Genomic DNA, 19,928 nt, shown 5'->3' with positions numbered 1-19,928 from the left:
GGATACTTCTGATGAGCCAGAGTCCCAGGCCCCTGCTGTGAAAAGTGAGGAGAAAGAGTATGGGGGACAGGCAACTGGGGGATCCAGCTGGGCAGTGAACCAGGATCTGTTTTTGACTGCACTGCAGTCCAGCCAGTTGAGCACAGGTGAGCCCAATGGATGGGAAGGAACCTTGCGTAAGTACGTAGATAAATTTTCTATTCCAGGAATGCCTCCCTCCCTTCCCCCCAAAGTAGCAGGACTCATCTTTTGACTTTTCATTAATTTACTCAGCCTAGAAGAGGTAGTGGCACAACCAAGAGAAGTAGAGTTGTATCTGCTTTTCATTCCCCTCTAGAGTTAGGTAGGGGCGCCATGTAGAGCCGTTTGTTTATGTACACAGGGATGTCCCTGGAATCCTCCTGAAAGATCTCGATGAAAATTTCCTTGAGATCCTCTGAAATCCTCTGCCGAAGGTTTCTAGGGAGGGTTGCCTTATTTCTTCCTCCAGATTAGGACACTTTCCCACACCACTCAGCGATAACTTCAGCAGGCACCATTTCAGTACCCAGGCTAGCAGCATATAGGCCCAGGTGGCTTCGGGATGCTAGCAGCAGCTGTGTTCTCTCTGCCTTTGCGACATTGAGAAAGATATCAGCTAAAACAACCACTGCCTACAGAAAACGGTGCCAGTATTCAGTGCCACTGACCTACACTACTAGAATCATGCAACCAAGCAATTCCCTCCTCACTTCCCCAACCCCTGGCAGGCCATACTCACCATGGCTGGTGCTGTGCATAAGCATTCCCAAACAGAAGTGAGTTTGTAGTGCTTAAAACTTTAGGGAGCAAGAGGAGTGAGTTCAGCATCTTAAATTTCACTTTCTGTAGTGAATGCGCGAACAATGGTACTTCTGAGTGTTTTATCTTCAGCTGCTACCATTGCAGCCTTCAGGGTCTCCCCCTCCACACCCGCAGAATGCCTGCGCCAGATAAGGATGAGAAAAAAGGGCTCAAGATGACTTGTTCCATGTAATCCTGCAAGCCAATGCTGCACTGGACCATGAGCACAAGGCCTGGAGGATGAACTCTGTGGACAACTTGGAGAAGGAAATAGTGGAGAGGAGAAAGATCCAGGAGTCCAAGCAGGAAAAGGAAAGGGAGATACACCAGGACATAATGGAGCTTCTTAGGCAGCAAACTGATGCTGCAGACTGGTGGACCTGCAGGTTCAACAATCCTGGGCTCGCCCCCCTCTGCAGCCCATTGAGAACTCAATACTGGGAAGTTCCTATACCCCGCACCCGGTCAACATTCCACATGGTATCGGGGTTGCTGCACTACTGCTAACACTCTACCCTGTGAGACATGAAAGACAATCACCGCTTCACATGCACTCACCTGTGAAAGCCACAGTTGGTGTATGTGTAGCTGGAATGGACATGAACATTCTTTCCCCTTCGTAAGTTCTGTTCTCTTAATTTATTAAGTTTTATTAAGATTTTAATGTATTTGTTTTAAAATTACACAGGTTGGGTTTTTTTGCACTGATTTTGTTACAGAACAAAATTCTACTACTTGGAACATAATTCATCCTTATTATTTCACAATATATGCAATCAAATGCTCAGCAGTTCCGAAAGCAACCAATTACACCTCTACCCCTATATAACACAGTCCTCGGGAGCCAAAAAATCTTACCACATTATAGGTGAAACCGCGTTATATCGGGGTAGTGGCGGCAGGGATCTGACGGTGATTTAAAGGGCCCGGGGCTCCCCTCAGCGGCCAGAGCTCCGAGCTCTTTAAAGCGCTGCCCGAGCCCCGCTGCCAGAGCTCTGGGTAGCGGCGGCAGGGCTCCAGCAGTGATTTAAAGAGCCCCGGGCTCCGGCCGCTGCAGGGAGCCCCGCTGCCGGATATAGCGCGGTAAAGCAGTCCCCCCCCCCCCCCCCCACGAAGCGCTGCTTTACCGCGTTCTATCCGAATTTGTGTTATATCGGGTCGCATTATATCGGGATAGAGGTGTAGCTGTTACTGCCTAATGTTAGGGGACTGGAGAGCTCCCATATAGGCTGCATCCTTAAACTAGAACCCTGCAGCAGGACTGGGATCCTGCAGGTCCCACTGCCATAATAGAATCATAGAATATCAGGGTTGGAAGGGGCCTTCAGGAGGTCATCTAGTCCAACCCCCTGCTCAAGGCAGGACCAAACCCCAACTAAATCATCCCAGCCAGGGCTTTGTCAAGCCCGACCTTAAAAACCTCTAAGGAAGGAGATTCCACCACCTCCCTAGGTAACCCATTCCAGTGCTTCACCATCCTCCTAATATCCAACCTAAACCTCCTCCACTGCAACTTGACACCATTGCTCTTTGTTCTGTCATCTGCTCCCACTGAGAACAGTCTAGATCCATCCTCTTTGGAACCTCCTTTCAGGTTGTTGAAAGCAGCTATCAAATCCCCCCCCCCACACACATATTCTTCTCTTCTGCAGAAAAAGCAATCCCAGTTCCCTCAGCCTGTCCTCATAAGTCATGTGCTCCAGCCCCCTAATCATTTTTGTTGCTCTCCAATGGACTCTTTCCAATTTTTCCACATCCTTGTAGTGTGGGGCCCAAAACTGGACACAGTACTCCAGATGAGGCCTCACCAATGTCAAATAGAAGGGAATGATCACATCCCTCGATCTGCTGGCAATGCCCCTACTTATACAGCCCAAAATGCTGTTAGCCTTCTTGGGAACAAGGGCACACTGTCAACTCATATCCAGCTTCTCGTCCACTGTAACCCCCAGGTCCTTTTCTGCAGAACTGCTGCCTAGCCACTTGGTCCCTAGTAGCAGTGCATGGGATTCTTCCATCCTAAGAGCAGGACTCCGCGCTTGTTGTTGTTGAACCTCATCAGATTGCTTTTGGCCCAATCCTCTGTATCCTATCCTTACCCTCCAACGTATCTACCACTCCTCCCAGTTTAGTGTCATCTGCAAACTTGCTGAGGGTGCAATCCACGCCATCCTCCAGATCATTAATGAAGCTACTGAACAAAACCGGCCCCAGGACCGACCCTTGGGGCACTCCCCTTGATACCGGCTGCCAACTAGACATGGAGCCATTGATCACTACCCATTGAGCCCAACTTTCTATCCACCTTATAGTCCATTCATCCAGCCCATACTTCTTTAACTTGCCAGCAAGAATACTGTGGGAGACCATATCAAAAATTTTGCTAAAGTCAAGGAATAACATGTCAACTCCTTTCCCCTCATCCACAGAGCCAGTTATCTCGTCATAGAATTCAATTAGGTTAGTCGGGCATGACTTGCCCTTGGTGAATCCATGCAGACTGTTCCTGATCACTTTCCTCTCCTTTAAGTGCTTCAGAATTGATTCCTTGAGGACCTGCTCCATGATTTTTCCAGGGACTGAGGTGAGGCTGACTGGCCTGTAGTTCCACAGCTCCTCCTTCTTCCCTTTTTTAAAGATGGGCACTACATTAGCCTTTTTCTAGTCATCCGGGACCTCCCCCAATCGCTATGAGTTTTCAAAGATAATGGCCAATGGCTCTGCAATCACATCCGCCAACTCTTTTAGCACCCTTGGATGCAGCACATCTGGCCCCATGGGCTTGTGCTCACCCAGTTTTTCTAAATAGTCCTGAACCACTTCTTTCTCCACAGAGGGCTGGTTATCTCTTCCCCCATGCTGTGCTGCCCAGTGCAGTAGTCTGGGAGCTGACCTGGTGGCCGTGTTAGTCTGTATCAGCAAAAACAACTCCCAGTCTTTATTCAGGCTTAATTTGATGGTGTTCAGTTTGCAAATTAATTCCGGTTCTGCAGTTTCTCATTGGAGTTTGTTTTTGAATTTTTGTTGTTGAAGAATTGCCACTTTTAAGTCAGTTATTGAGTGTCCAGGGAGACTGAAGTGTTCTCCTACTGGTTTTTAAATGTTATAATTCTTGATGTCTGATTTCTGTCCATTTATTCTTTTGCGTAGAGACTGTCCGGTTTGGCCAATGTACATGGTAGAGGGCCATTGCTGGCACATATCACATTGGTAGATGTGCAGGTGAATGAGCCTCTGAGGGCGTGGCTAATGTGGTTAGGTCCTATGATGGTGTTTGCAAACTGGACACCATCAAATTAGGTCTGAACAAAGACTGGGAGTTGATGAGTCACTACAAAAACTAATTTCCCCCTACTGATACTCACATCTTCTTGTCAACTATTTGAAATGAGCCACCTTGATTACATTGGCCTCATTAGCACTACAAAAGTGATTTTTCCTCCCTTAGTATTCACCCCTTCTTGTCAACTGTTGAGAATAGCCCACTTCCATCATAATTGAATTGGCTCGTTAGCACTGACCCCCCCCCACTTGGTAAGACAACTCCCACCTTTTCATGTGCTGTGAGTCTTTGTTATAGGCAGAATTGGGATGCCAAAACAGAAACAAAAACACACTGTGGTAATTTGCAGGAAAACAGTAAATCGTTCATCAGTCTGTCATAAATAGAATGTCAGTAATATAAACCAAGTTTTTCTTAATAAAGGTTTTAATACTTAAATCTAAGTGAGGGATAGAAAGATTTTATGTCTATCATAACAGGAGTTAAACAATGTAAAAAATACTTTAAGCAGTATTTGGTTTATTCTTTTAGTGGTAAAAATTGTGTCTGAATTCAGTTTTTTTATATAACTGATTTTTTTTAACAGCATGCAGGGATCTGTCTCGTGAGGGATTTGTGGTATCTAAGGTTTTTATGGATGGGAGCAGGATAAAAATACAAGAAACAATGCTACAGCAGGTGGGAGTGGAAATTGCGGGGCGGAACTAAAAAAATAGTCCCAGGCAAGGCTCTACTTTACACGCTCCAGTATCTCTGGAGTGAAGCACCTTTACCCTTCTTGTTTTAATGTTTACCTTTTAGCATGTGTTTCACATTTTCTGGCAATAGGGGGAGCCATAGTTGGATATGTCTGAACATGCGGTGTATGTGCACATAATCACAAGGCACATGCATAACTTAGCATATATGTTTAGAGCTTCTCTTTGTGGCATGCAGTGGAAGGGTGACAGACTCTAAATAGAGAGAAAGATTCATCTGCCCAAACTGGTACTTCTCACTGGACCACCCAGCAGGGAGCGAGATTGTTTACTTACTTGCTGTATTGTAGCCTAGGATCACATATTTAGATTCTACTGTAGTTGTTTATAAATGGTTAAAAATCCACTTGATCTCTCAATTTTGACAGAACTACTCTGAGGTCGGGGCTGAGAGGAAGGGCAGTTCATAATAATTGATGTCCTGTGTGAGGACCAGTGGATCTTGTCAGATTTCAAAATTACAGTACTTGGGGTCAGGGACTGCAACCTTGCAATCCAGATGGGGGAAGATATCTCAGTCTCTCAAAGACAGACTGTAGTGGGCTAAAAAGTCCCCTCAGAAGAGAGGATGGGGTAGGAAGATATTTTCAAGTTACATCTCCTCCAACAGGGGGCCTTACTGGTCCCAGGATGCCTTCATGGCGGACTCTCAATGATCCTCTTTGGGATTTGTTCCAAAAGCAATGCGGAAAATTGATGGCAACTGAGCCTAAAAGGGTCATTAGGAAAAACACCCTCATTCAAGGATGCTGGAAGGCAAGCATCAAATCCCATGAAAGACTGAGTCAGGTCCAGAAAGCCCTGAAGGACTTACAAGTCCAATTGGTGGGACACCAGCATGCCCACCAGCATTAGAGCAATCTGCAGGCTGCTCAAGGCTCCATTTTGAGCTCCTCAGTAACAATGGAAACAGTCACTAATGAAAATGTGACACTGTCCAAGAAATGCCAACAACTTGGGCAAAAAGTAGGGGAATTAGAGAAAGAATTAAAGACAGTTGATCTGTCCTCCAAGCTTTAATGCAGGAGAACCAGCGACGGAAACGGGCAACCTCCCATGGTCACTGCAATCAAACCATTGCTAAATTACAAATCCAGTTGCAAGTGACACGGGTAAGATGGCTTCCACTATAGGTTCCGATGTAACAGAGTCCACACCCTCCTCCTCAGAGGAACGACAACGAGGGAGATTTATATCCCTCATATTATGATTATAAGTGTGATTTATGGCATGATGATCCAGATCAGAGAGACTGTCAGCCTAATTCAGTGGTTCTCAACTTAGCCCATCAGCACACATCCTTGGGGCCATACAGGTAGTTCTGGATACGGCCCACAATGGTAAATAGGTTAAGAACCATTGCCCTAATCCAATGGTCCCTGTCACTAGAAGCAATCATGTCAGGTGGAGACCCACTGAGGGGGGCAATCAAAATGGTGACCGTGAAGAAGTGGTAAATGAGACTACTTCACTTTTTCCTGAACAATTCAAGCCATTGTTCAGTCCATGGAACCTTTAACAAGAGCTGGCTTCCAAACTGGGAAAGAGAAGCTAAAGTAAATGAATGGACAAATCAAGATTTTTGTTTAGTGGTTGCGGTTTCACTGACACCCAATCTCAAATCAGCTATTTCCACTGAGATTATAGGTAAGTGTCTAGATGAGAAACCACAATTAAGAGAAGCTAAAAATAATCTAGTGCCACACTCTTAGGGGAAAAGTATTTGTAGAATACAAAACAAAGGGAATATGAGACCCCCTCAGGCTTTTGAAGCTCACTTTTGGGGAGGCTATGAGTTAATCTTCCCAGATGCCAACTGTGATAATCTGGTCTACAAACATTAATAGTAGGATTCCATCCTGGTTTTAGGAATAGGATTGCCTTGCTGGTCAATGCAAACAATACCCATGGCAAAATCCTCATTGCATATGGAGCATGGCAGGATAGCTCCGCTAGGCAGGGTTTAAAGATAAAAGGAAAAACAAGATCTGTTGTGACCATTCAAGGGAGAAAGGAAGGAGAGGAAAAGGGCCTCAGAGATAAAAAGGGATAAAGGAAAAGATCAAAAGAGGCCGCCTTATTCTGAATTAAGAGACCATTTAAAAAACAAAATGAAGATATCAAGTAAAGAATTCCATACTGGAAGTTAATAATGACACTTTCTAAGCACCTGGAAAGACTTTTTCTAAATCTGTACCTGCAAACACAGTTAGAACCTTGGGTGGTGACCCAGGACTGGAGTCTAATGCTCCCTGTCCACAACAGGGCAACATGCCCCACCAACCCATGGAGGTTCCCTTATCCTGGGATTCCTGTGGGCGACCCAATGTTAAAATCATGATAGGTAATACAAAATGTTAGTGGATACCAAGGCATGAAAACGTATCTTACCTGTAGAACAGAGTGCACATGGGTCCTTAAAATCCAGGAGACATGAATTGGACAGATAAACTGGTCAACCCCCTTTATACCTTTCACAGATAAAATTCCAATAATAATAATATCTGGGGCGCAGACCGACACAAAATTTGACAAACAAAATTTGGAAGATGATACAGGGATTCTTGGGAGTGACATTCTCCAGATATCTGTGCTATCACTGATTATAAGAAACATTGAATCAACGTACTCCTGCAGTTGCCCCAGTGGTGGCATCCTATCAGGACCTATTAGAACGAGTAACTGATGGAAAGAAGTGGTTTTCTATTTTTGATTTAACTAATAGCTTCTGGTCTGTCCTTGTGGCCCCAGAAAGCACAGAAATATAAGTTTGCTTTCATGCACAAAGGTCACAATTTACACCAGGGGTCGGCAACCTTTCAGAAGCGGTGTGCCAAGTCCTCATTTATTCACTCTAATTTAAGGTTTCGCGTGCCAGTAATACATTTTAATGTTTTTAGAAGGTCTCTTTCTATAAGTCTATAATATATAACTAAACTATTGTTGTATGTAAAGTAAATAAGGTTTTTAAAACATTTAAGAAGCCTCATTTAAAATTAAATTAAAATGCAGAGCCGCCCAGACTGGTGGCCAGGAACTGGGCAATGTGAGTGCCACTGAAAATCAGCTTGCGTGCCTGCCTTTGCCACGCGTGCCATAGGTTGCCTGCCCCTGGTTTACACAGACCCTACTTCCTCAGGGATTTAATAACTCTCTCACATTATTTCATGCAGACATAACCAAGTTTTTGGCTCCTCTTTTGGAAACTGATCAGGTATTGGTACATGATGACGATGTATTAGTTGCCTCAGAAACTGAGGAAGCACACAGAGAAGTCCTAACTTGGTTGTTTAAACTACTGAGTGAGACAGGGTTAAAATTAAATGGGAAGAAGGTTCAGATAGCCAGGAATAAAGTATCCTTCCTGGGAACTGAAATTGGCCCTGATAGCAGACAGCCCCTTCAGGAGTAAGTCCAAGTACTCTGAACATGAGTTGAGATCCTTTCTGAGATTAGCAGGATTCAATAGGGAATTTATTCCAGCATTTGCTGAAATTGCTAAACCACTGTATAGACTTCTCAAGAAGGGAGAAATTTGGAAATGGATGTCTGAACACAATCAAGTAGTCCAGGGCTTAAAATCAAAAATTGCCCAGATAGCTGCACTAGCACATTCTAACCTACAGAAAGTGACAAAGAGTCCTGTGGCACCTTATAGACTAACAGACGTATTGGAGCATAAGCTTTCGTGGATGAATACCCACTTTGTCAGATGACATGACAAGCTTATGCTCCAATTTTCTGCAAGCAAAAAAAAATAAAAGAAATCAAATTCTAGTAGTGTATTGGGCCATTCAGAATCTATTACGAGTTAAACACATAGTCCTTAGGACTCTTCACACCCTTCTAAAATATCTTCTCTGGACAAATTAAAGATGGGCAGGTATCAAATCCTCAGTTGGCTCGCTGGACTTCAGCTTTAATGGATTGAGATTTGCAGGTAAAAGACCCCGTCTAAACCATCTAAAACGGTTTGAGGATTATTGGTAGGTGGGAACCCCATGAGTGCCCACTTCTTCTTCAACTGAGCACTCGAAAGAAATATCTTTCTGGGGCTCCAAATGGGATGAGAAATCTTTTCCTAAACAAAAATCTATTCAGGTGTGGTTTATAGATGGTTCGTTATACCACATTGATGGAAAAGCCTACATTGGCTTTGCTCTTACAGATCCTGGCAATTAGACAGTGATTGCAAGCAAATGTAATATACATTTGGCTCAGTAAGCTGAATTGGCTGCAGTGAACTTTGGAAAATGTTTCCTGGCTATGACATGGACATCCAGCAATCATGCTTCCAAAATGCCAACCATAATGAACTTCAGAGCTAAGAGTGAACCATTCAAGAAATATATGTTTGCCGATGATCTTTTAAATAAAGTCACACCAATGAACTGGTGGAAGTCACTTAAGCACTTGGATTCAGAGATGGTTGAAGTGACAATCTCACTTAATAGCAGTAGCTTCTTCTGCCAGTATAGAAAGAATATTTTCTTCCTTTGGACTAATTCATTCCAATTTGAGAAATTGTTTGGGACCTGAAAAAGCAGGAAATTTTGTTTTTCTTTTCCAGATTACGAACAACCAGGAAAATGAAGGTGAAGACGACTGAGTTGGCCGCAGAAGCCAATATTTTAAGTTTCTCATGTTGACCTGGCTGACAATCTATTTAACTTTTGTTTTTTTTTAAAAAATGCATTTAACTATTTTAGTTAAAAACAATTTTAACAAAAACAAACCTGATTTTAAAAAACTTGAATGTTTAACTAAATTCAAAAATTCATATGTTGGTTTTGTTAAAACATATTTGCTGTTGAACAAAAAAAATCCAGAATACATAATGTTGTTGTTTTAGTTAAATAAAACAATTTAAATATCTGTCTGGTGATGTTCTCGTCCTAATACCGCATGGCAAGAAAATCCATCAAATATTAATGATTAACCTGTTGAATTGGAAATAGTTCACCTCCAAATGACTTCATAAATATCTGCTTCAATTGGTAAATGAAATAACCAATCATTCATTTTCTGATATAGCTGTAAAACTAATCTGAAAAGTTTTCAAAATGAATCACTTTACAGATGTATAGTGTGTACCTTCTAAAAATGAAACCTACATCTATCTCCGAGTGATGAAGAATATGTATTAAGGTTATAACAACCAACAAGAATGCACTTTTATGTAGAAATCCATGATTAAATCGAATCTTCCTGACTAGTGGTTTAAACCATGATTTAAATCAAACTGATTTAATCAAATCCACCCTGCATGTAACTATTACAAGGCACATGCGTAACTTCGGATATATAGGAGGGTGTAAAGAGTTTCTCTGTGTGGTGGTGTAGTGACAGACTCTAAACAAGAAAAAAAAAGGTTCATTTGCCTGCAACCGGTATGCCTCACTGGACCACCCAGCGGGGAGTGAGATTGTTTACTTACTTCTATTGTAGTTTTCAAAAATGGTTAAAATCCACCTGGTCTCTCTTGAATTGACTGAATTGCTCTGGCGGAAAGGCTGTTCATAGTAACGGTGACACACAACTCGTAGGATCACACAAAACAAAATAGGTGCACTGAATATTATTTTCCTACATGTACAACAGTAACCACATGATCCACAAAAAGAGCAGGGCGAGGTTGAGCATACCACACACTACTCTTGCTCACTATATTTCAAAAGCCTCCCTGAGCTATATAGCAGCATGTTGAGCTCTTCTAGTAGCCCTTGTATCTGAGCGTTAAAATTCAGCAGACAGCCACTCCACCTCCACCTTGGTGGAAAAATCTTTTCCCCCTTTGCTTCACATATATTATGCAGGACACAGAAGGCAGCTCTAATCATTGTGATATTTTTCTCACTGGAGGTCCAATCTTGTGAGTAAACAACGCCAGTGACCCTTCAGACGACCAAAAGCACATTCAACTGTCATTCTGCATCTGCTGAGCTAGTAGCTGAATGGTTCCTTGGTGCTGTCGAGGTGGCAGGTGTTTGACTTCATGACCCAGGGGAAGGCTTGGTCCCCCAGGATCACTACTGGCATTTCAACATTCCCACCCAGCGGTAACCCGCCGGTCAGGTAAGAAAGTCCCTGCTTGTAGTTTCTGAACAGTTCTTAAAGATGTGAGTGTCATGTATCTTCTCTAACAAGCCCAAATTGATGTCGGTGAAGCATCCCCAGTGATCCACCAATGATTGTATAACCATAGAAAAATAGCCCTTTTTGTTGATGTACTCAGTGGAAAGGTGGCCTGGTGGCAAAATAGGGATGTGTGTGCTGTCACTGCAAATCCATCGACTAGATCCTGCGCACTGCCCAGAGTCACAGTCTTGCATAGCTGGAGGCGATTAATGGCCCTGAACACTTGCATCAAAACTGCCCCTGCAGTCCATTTCCCAACTCACCAGTAGCAAACTGGCATTGCAAGTTTCCACAGTGCGATCACCACTCATTTCTCCACTGTTAGTGCAGCTCTCATTTTGGTGTCTCTCTGCTGGTGGGCTGGGATGAGCTCAGCGCAGATCAAGAAATGTGGCCTTGTATGTCCAAAAGTTCTGCAGCCACTGCTCATCATCCCAAACTCACATTTATGATGCCATCCCACCAGTGTTTGTTTCTCAGGCCCAGAAGCAGTGTGGCACTGTCTAGAGCTGCTCCATGAACGCCACCACAACCTTGAATTGGTTCTCGCTATGTCCCACAGCTATCCTTCCTCCAAGGAAAGCTGTTCCCCATTCATTTGGTTCTTCTTGTGGCTCTGCAAATGCTATAGGATTGTGCGCCCTGTGCTTGTAACAGTCATGACAATAGTGCAGAGCTGTGCAGGCTCCATGCTTCTGTCAGAGATGGTGGACAGCAAGGAGGACTGCGTGGGTTTGCGGGATTTTGAAAAAAAGATGTAAGAATAGTGGGCTAACAATGTATGTAAACGTGTAGCAATACTTTTAAAATGACTTGGATGAAAGCTGCAATGTGTTTGGCTGAAAAGTCTAAGGCCATATCTATGCTACAGTGTCTGTTGCGACACAGCTACAGCACTGTGGCTATGCTGGCATAACTTTGTAGTGTAGATGCAGCCTATCACAATGGTTCCATTATGATAGGAACACCATCTCCTTGAGTGACAGTAGCTAAGCTGACAGAAGCTATCAACCTAGCTACATCTACACTGGGGGTTAGGTTGGCATAGCTATGGCACTCGGGATGTGGATTTTTTACATCCCTGAACGCAGTGGCTATAGCAACCTAAATTTTAAGTGCAGACCAGGCCTTATAATCCATGTAGTTATACGATAGCGAATGCACACATCAAAACTATAAAGCCTCTTTCACCCACCAAGGAAAATCCATGTTTTCTGTTCAGCCGAGTATCAGAAGTCTCTCTTAAAACACACACACACACACGTAAAAAAAATGAGCAGGATGCTTCAAAGAAGTGGTTGGCTCACTCCTCTTGCCTCAGCCACTGAAGTGAGAATTCAAAGACCTCAACAATTAGTCCCACACAGCTGAGCATTTGCAGCTCTTCCTCTGAATTCTCCACTATTCTGCAAAATAGGTAGGAAAGGTGGAAGGAGGTAGTAGAAAAAAAATGAAGCAGGCGACACCATCCCTACTTCCCTCCAACCAGGGATTTGTAAAACTGATAAGGGAAAGCAGGCTCAACTTATTAAAAAAAATGCTGATGGTTAAAAAGAAGATATTTATATTGAATCAACTGGCCCTTTCTTCCAATTGATATGAAATGCTTTTTATAGATAGTTTGGGAGAAAGTCTTAGGGGAGCCTCAAAGAGAAGCAGATCACTACTTCCTTTAAGTCTATCCCTGGAAAAATTTTTCTTCATTCTCATGAATCTATTGTCTTACTCTACTATTTCATTTATATTATAGTTTAATCAATAAGCCTGTTTATCCTTTATTCCCTGCTTCACAATCCTTCCCCCACATAGTTCTCCTCCTCTTCACATGAAAGTCTCCCTGTCCCCACCTACCAATATGAATGAGTTAACATGCTTGCATCTACAGATCTATTAATTCAGACATGAGCAGGGCCCTACCAAATTCACAACCATGAAAAACATGTCACGGACCATGAAATCTGGTCTCCCCCTCCCACCCTGTGAAATCTGGTCTTTTGTGTGCTTTTACCCTATACCATACCGATTTCACGGGGGGAGAACAGAGTTTCTCAAATTGGGGGTCCTGACCTGAATGGGTGTTGCATGGGGGTCTCAAGGTTATTTTAAGGGAGTCACGGTATTGCCATCCTTACTTCTGTGTTGCCTTCGGAGCTGAGCGGCCGTTGGACCGATACCCAGCTCGGAAGACAGTGTCCCACCAGCAGCATCACAGAAGTAAGGGTGCGAATATCATACCATGCCACCCTTACTTCTGTGCTGCTGCCTTCAGAGCTAGGTGGCAGGAGAGTGGCGGCTGCTGGCCAATGGTCCAGCTCTGCAGGAAGCAGGGTAGAAGTCAGGGTGGCGTGGTACAGTATTGACATCCTTACTTCTGTGCTGCGGCTGCCTTCAGAACTGGGCTCCCAGCCAGCAGCCACCACTTGCCAGCTGTCCTACTCTGAAAGCAGCACCATTACCAGCAGCACCGCAGAAGTAAGGGTAGCAGTACCACAACCCCACGTACAATAACCTTGTGCGTACCCCCCCCCCAACTCCTTCTTGTGTCAGAACTCTACAATTACAACACTTCGAAATTTCAGATTTAAAAATAGCTGAAATCATGAAATTTACGATTTTTAAAATCCTGTGACCATGAAATTGACCAAAAAGGACCGTAAATTTGGTAGGGCCCTACACATGAGCATGTCTAAGTACTGGTCTCTCCCTGACCTCTCAATGACCAAGTTCTTTCTATCTTGATCACTACTTAAAGATAGGAAACAAAGGGTAGGAATCAATGGTCAGTTTTCAGAACTCTATGGAATCACTGAATTGAATATCTAACACATTGTTGTTTTGTTTACCTGGAGAGACTGCAGGCATGGAGCCCCTCAGCTCCCTGTGGCCACGGTTCATCGTTCCCAGCCACTGGGAGCTGCGGGAAGTGGCACCACTTCCCGCAGCTCCCTTTGGCTGGGAATGGCAAACTGCCATTGGGAGCTGAGGGGCTCCATGCCTGTGAACGCTCCAGGTAAACAGAACATCCAGGCCTGCTAGTGGCTTACCCTAATGGGCCAGGAGCCAAAGTTTGCCAACCCCTGAAATATAGGGTCAGCTTAGGAAAGGTTCATACAGTTTTTGCTATTTTTACCTATCCATCTTGGGGGGTCGGCTTATAAATGAACGGGCTAATGAACAAGTATATATGGTACTTGTTCTCCATGAGCCCTATGCAGAAATATGTTGCCTATCTACTTACATGAATATCTACTAGGAGGGAACTACAAATAGACCTACTCCTATCAACACCAGCTAGTAGGAAAGACGTATTCCTTCATGAGAATTTACATGTTAACTCCTTATGAGCCTCACTTATTTATTACATACCCAATCCCATGAGTACTGAGTGTCCTCAGTTTTCACTGATAATGTTTTTGAGGGATGGAAGGGAGAGAAGAAAAGTGCAGCTATAGTTTGGTTATGCTTTTACATAGTTTACATTTATATAATTTACACGGTCTTTAATAGCAGAATGTCAAAATAATGTACATAAATTAATCGTATCTCAGAATACCCTAATAAGTTAGATAAATATTACACCTATTTTACAAATAGGTAAACTGAGGAGAAAATATATTTGCAATGCAGAAGAGATGTGATTGCTCATCAACTAGACTTCTTGATATTTATGCATTCAAAACATCACATTTCAACAGTATAGAAGTTTAATACAGAACTGAGGTTGATAAAAAAGCATTGACGGTGTCATGTCCAAAGGATTATTGAAGCTGCTAAACAAGCATACAGGATTAAAATATCCCACCTGCATTCTACATCAACACTTAAATGGTTAAAATAAATGCAATGACATTAAACTGTACAGAATTGCATATCAAGTGTCTCAACTATCCAGAATATTGGATAAATTGGGGATTCAGGTTATTAATAAGTCTAAATTAAGCTATTAAATCTTTACACATCCCAAAAAGCCTGTTATGATACATCATGAAACGTATTACCGTGGGACAGAACAGAAAACTTTGCTGATGCAGAGAAGTGATCAATAGCTCTGCTTTATTATAACAAAAAATGAAGCTGGAAAAATTGAGCCATATGCAAGATGCACAACTTTTCAGGGCTCTATGAACTGAAAATGCAACCAGAGTGTATTGGTTTAGTTGACATGGTGGTTAAAACTCCAACAGCTTGTCTACGCTAGTACCACTACCAGGGAGTAGTTACGGTGGGAAAATTGAGAAGATAACCTAGTGTAGATAAATCTATTAAGGTCTTGCAATAGCATTATGATCATGCTTTTTTAAACTCTGCATGCTAAAAGTGTAGTTTTAATTAACTTAAGAAATATCTATCTTGGCCAACAAGTTCTGTAATAAGTTTCAGCCCAACATGATATAAAACATAATATAAGCCTTCTGAAAATAGACTTTATAATGGGACAAGTTGGGTAATGTGACAATGTGTGTCAATTTGTATTTGACAAACCTTAAATATTATTTTTAAATGGCCAATTTAATACTACCTACCGATGCTTTTCTTTCATTAGTTAACTAAAATCCACAAAAACTGCCAATCACAAAGAATATCACTGACATTTGCCTCTTACAACTGCAGCAATAAGCAGAATGAGCTCTAAACAAACTTGTGTGAATTTTTAAAGGAAAGAGAGGTACAGTACGAAGCTGGAATTTCCACAGGAGCTGGGTTTATCTTATGGAACTCACTTCCACAAAAGGTAATAATGACCATGAACTCACCATTTTCAGAGCTAAATACAAAACTAATGTCTTCAACCTAACTTTCCTTCTATAACTTCTTTTCTCAGAGACAGAGGCGCACACACCCACTCGCACTAAAATCAAAACCAAAAATAAATTATAAGCAAATCAAACTATTTCTCTTAAAACCTAGGAATGAAGATTCATGTTTTTACTTAAATATTAGTAAAAGTCCGAAAAAGTGAACACTGCTGGGAATTATTGGGAAAGGAATAGATAAGACAGAAAATATCATATTGCTATATAAATTCATGGTATGCCCACATCTTGAATACTGCATTCAGATCTGGTCACCCCATGTCAAAAAAGATATATTGGAATTGGAAAAGGTACAGAAAAGAGCAACAAAAATTATTAGGGATATGGAACAGCTTCCACATGAGGAGAGATTAACAAGACCGGGACTTTTCAGCCTGGAAAAGAGATGACTAAGGGGGGATATGACAGAGGTCTATAAAAACACGACAGGTGTGGAGAAAGTAAATAAGAAAGTGTTATTTACTCCTCATAACACAAGTACTAGGGGTCACCGAATGAAATTAATAGGCACAGGTTTAAAACAAACAAAAGGAAGTATTTCTTCCTACAACACACAGTCAACCTGTGGAACTCTTTGCCAGAGGATGTTGAGAACGCTAAGACTAAAAGAGGGTTAAAAAAAGAACTAGATAAGTTCATGGAGGATAGGTCCTTCAATGGCTATTGCCCAGGATGGGCAGAGATGCAAAACCATGCTCTGAAGTGTTCAAAGCTTCTGTTTGCCAGAAGCTGGGATCAGGCGACACAGAATGGACCTATTCTGTTCATTCCCTCTGAAGCACCTGGCATTGACCACTGACAGTAGACAGGCTACTGGGCTAGATGGATCATTGGTGTGACCCAGTATGGCTGTTATTTATTTATTTTTAAATTCTTCGGAGGAACTCATATTGTAGTGATGGAAAACACTAGAGTAGACACAACAAGGATCTTCTTTTAAATTCCAGTGTGATAAATAATGTCATATATTACCTAATACTATGATAACCAGTTTTTCTAAAACTAGTTTATGTTGTAACAGTCAACACAAAATTACAGTTGTTCTGATGGAGATGCGCAGCTAAAAGTGACCAGAACTACGAATAAAGAAAATCTGAATATGTATGTAAGTCAATATATGGATGTTATGTGAGAAAGTTATTCAAATTAATTTTATAATACACATTTTAGAGGTTTAATTTACAAGATGAATATGGTTACAGTTCACACACACTAATAAACACTAACGTTCATAGTATTATAAAGTGATAGAATCTGTATCTTTAAGTCTGTTTCCCAGCTTTTTTGCTTATTGAGTGCACATGATGAATTAAAATTATTTGTTTTGGTAGCACACAAAATGTGCTAGCCACTTCTCATTAAAATAAAATAAAAATCCAAGGTCTCTGCCCTAAAACTGACTTTTTGCCATAGATACAGTAGGTTTGACATCTTGCACCAAATAAGACTCGGATCCGGCAAACTGATCCTTGCAGACCCTTGCATCTGTACAGAGTCCCACTGAAGTCCATACAAGCGGGTCCTTCTTGCAAGTATCAGGTTACAAGAATAGTGCCTAGAACACATTTCCCATCCAAAGATGCTTAGAATCCAGGAGCAGTGTGGGTATTACACAGAAAGTGAAGAAAAGCTTTCCTTGACTGTAACAACCCTAACAAGATAGCACATGTAAACTATAAACACTTACAAATCTTATAACTAATCAATTTAATAAAAACATTTCCACAGCACCAGCATTTACCTCAGCCACTGGTACAACTTCAGAACATTTCACCCTCAGTTATAACTTATAGTTAACTTAACTCAGTTATGTTATAACTTGAAACAGGATCAGAAAGAGTGCAAGGAGCAGAATCCAGCCAATGTATTTGCTTTGTTTTTTGATGCTAAACACTGGCACAAAAAGCAAAAAAATCCTGCAATCAACATTAACTAAATAAAGTGAACTAAAGAACAGCTTGTTTACAGCTCAGGAAGTCCAACTCTTCAACCAGGATGACATATTACACAAGCAAGTCAGCTTACCCCCTTGAATAGCCTACCACATTTATACGGACCCATCACAGTAGCATGTGAGCAGCTCCTAATCTTTAATATTTGTAACTCACAACACTGTGTGAGATAAGGAAGTACTATTATTCGCACTTTAAAGAACTGAGGCACAGTCTATACAGTGTTTTGAAACCCACAGGAGCAAACCTTCTGGCCTGGGTCCACAGACTCAGGTTAGTGCGTTCCTGCTAGTGCTCTGAAAGTAACTGTGTAGACAGTGGTTTGAAGTTGTGGCGCAGGGTGGAGGCCAGGGTTTCAGGAGGCCAGGGTTTCAGAACCCCAGCTCTGGCCCACACCACAACTTCAAAGCGCTGTCTACACAACAATTTTTAAAGCACCAGAGCGACCCTGCTAGCTCAAGTCCATTGCCCCAGGCCCTGAAGTTTGCTCCTGTGGGTTCCAAAATGCCATGTAGACCTACCTAGAGAGGCTAAGTGACGTGTCCAAGGTCACACAGGAAGTTGGTGACAGAGCAGGGACTTGACATCTCCCCAACTAATGCCCAAAGCACTGGTCATGCTTCCTCTCCACCCCCTACTCTCAAGGAGACCTCCTACACCGTGTGCACGAGACACAGAAGGCCGCTCACACCACGTACCCTGCCCCGTGGGCACCTCCCCCCCAAAACGGAGGCACCACCCCTGTCTCGGGGGTCACCCCTGACCCCCATCTCCTGGCACCTGGGCAGCCGCCCCGCGCTCCATCCCCGCCCCGAGAACGGAGGCCTCCCCGCAAACCCCAGCGACGAAACCGAAACTGTCCCAGTTGGGACACGCGGGCGCGCCGCGCCTGGGCCCGGCGGCGCCTGTCTCCGGGCCGGGCTGAACCTCCCCCAACCCCCGCGTACGGACCTGTGCGCTGCGGCCTGCTCCCCGGCGCGGCCCTGACGCTATCGCTGCTGCTGCCGCCGCTCGGGCTCATGCGGGGCCCGCGCTGCTCTCGGGGCGGGGAGGCGGCGCCGCTGGCTGTGCCGGGCCGGTCTGCGGCGAGGGGACGGGGCGGCGGCCTCGGCGGGGTCCGGAGGGCGGTGGCTGAGGGCGAGGCCGGCAGTCCGGGCTGGGGGCGGTCGGCGGCGGCGGTCGGTCGGGGAGGTGGGCAGGGCCCGCTTTGCGCCTCTCTCACCCCGAACCCAGCGCCACCATCTTGGGAGAAACACGAATATCGCCGCGGCGCAGCCTCGGAGGACTCGCGGGCATAGCAGGGTATCCCAGCATGCACCGCGCTCGAGATCAGGGCGCGCTACTTTCCGCCCGGAACCATAGAGTTCCCACCTTTCCCATTGGGCGGGGCGCGGAGGCAGCCGAGGGTCTCGCGGCGGACGCTGTCGGCACGCAGCGGTTAGGCGGCCGCGCGCGCTGGCGGCCATGTTGGAGTCGGACAGTCACCCTTTCGCGGGGAGTTGGGCAGCAGAGGAAAGGGAAAGCGAGACTGGGGGGCGTCTGCTAAGCCCAAGGGTTCAGTCTCGAGCCAGACCCCCCCAGTCGAGAGAGGGGTGTACAATCCACGGGCTTGTGTCAGCACTTCTGGGGTGGTTACACACACGCTGCGGGAAGGCGCAATAATGGGGTTGCAAGGTCGAGCCCGCCAACGTTAGGAAAGGCCAGGATTAAGGTTGCCCAACCATGAGCCTTAATTACCTGCCCACCAGTGCGGCTGCCTTAGGATTCGGCCTTCAACTGGGTGATCACAAGCTATTTCCACCTGACCTCCTGCCTCAGTTAGTGCTCAGGCAGGGAGTGCTTTAACGATGAGTCCCAGAGTGAAGGAGACTTTTTTGCAGGACCCTGGCTTGCTTTGTGAAGTCAAATCCTGCTACCCTCCCACCCCAAGTGGGCAACTGTAAGGGACCAGCTACAGCAGAAATGCCAACTATTGTCTGCAGCTGTGGAAAATGAGTGGAAAAGCTCATGCAAAAAGATATATTGGAAATGGAAAAAGTACAAAACAAGGGCAACAAAAATGATTAGGGGTTTGGAACTGCTTCCACATCATAATAGATTAAAAAGACTGGGACCATTCAATTTAGAAAACAGATGACTAAGGGGGGATCTGATAGAGGTC

General features: G+C 43.9%; 1 protein-coding gene across 4 annotated transcripts in view; it reads right to left on the bottom strand.

Moving 5' to 3' along the window:
- UBE3A (ubiquitin protein ligase E3A) overlaps positions 1 to 19,069 on the bottom strand; it is an 86,177-nt gene extending 67,108 nt beyond the window's left edge. For 3 of the 4 annotated variants that reach the window (XM_054009216.1, XM_054009207.1, XM_054009208.1), the window contains exon 1: positions 18,719 to 19,069. The gene's annotated coding sequence lies outside the window, so the exon portion shown is untranslated. The remainder of the gene's footprint in view (positions 1 to 18,718) is intronic. The other variant, XM_054009223.1, reaches the window with a different exon arrangement.
- Between the last annotated feature and the right edge of the window lie 859 nt (positions 19,070 to 19,928).

Source organism: Malaclemys terrapin, chromosome 1 (assembly GCF_027887155.1).
Source record: "Malaclemys terrapin pileata isolate rMalTer1 chromosome 1, rMalTer1.hap1, whole genome shotgun sequence".
Taxonomy (NCBI): Eukaryota; Metazoa; Chordata; order Testudines; family Emydidae; genus Malaclemys; species Malaclemys terrapin.
The sequence above is the reverse complement of the archived record's forward strand: the minus strand, read 5'-3'. Positions and strand labels throughout refer to the sequence as shown.